Below are 659 nucleotides of genomic sequence, written 5' to 3' on the forward strand. Positions count from 1 at the left end.
GTTAACATGTAGAAAAATGCAAATCGATCCATTCCTTTCCCCTTGTACAAAGCTCAAGTCCAAGTGGAACAGGGACCTCCACATCAAAGCAAATACATTGAAACTAATAAAAGAGAAAGTGGGGAGGAACCTCGAGCAAATAGGCACAGGGGAAAATTTCCTGAAGAGAACGCCAATAGCTTCTGCTCTAAGGTCAAGAATTGACAAATGGGACCTCATAAAGTTGCAAAGCTTCTGTAAGGCAAATTGGGAAAAGATCTTTACCAACCCTATATCTGATAGAGGGCTAATATCCAATATATACAAAGAACTCAAGAAGTTAGACTCCAGAGAACCAAATAACTCTACTAAAAAATGGGGTACAGAGCTAAACAAAGAATTCTGAATTGATGAACACCGAATGGCTGTGAAGCACCTAAAGAAATGTTCAACATCCTTAGTCATCAGGGGAATGCAAATCAAAATAACCCTGAGATTCCACCTCACACCAGTCAGAATGGCTAGGATAAAAAGCTCAGGTGACAGCAGATGCTGGAGAGGTTGTGGAGAAAGAGAAACATTACTTCATTGCTGGTGGGATTGTAAACTGGTACAACCACTCTGGAAATCAGTTTGGCGGTTCCCCCGGAAAACTGGACATAGTTCTACCAGAGGACCCA

Source organism: Mastomys coucha, chromosome X (assembly GCF_008632895.1).
Source record: "Mastomys coucha isolate ucsf_1 chromosome X, UCSF_Mcou_1, whole genome shotgun sequence".
NCBI lineage: Eukaryota > Metazoa > Chordata > Mammalia > Rodentia > Muridae > Mastomys > Mastomys coucha.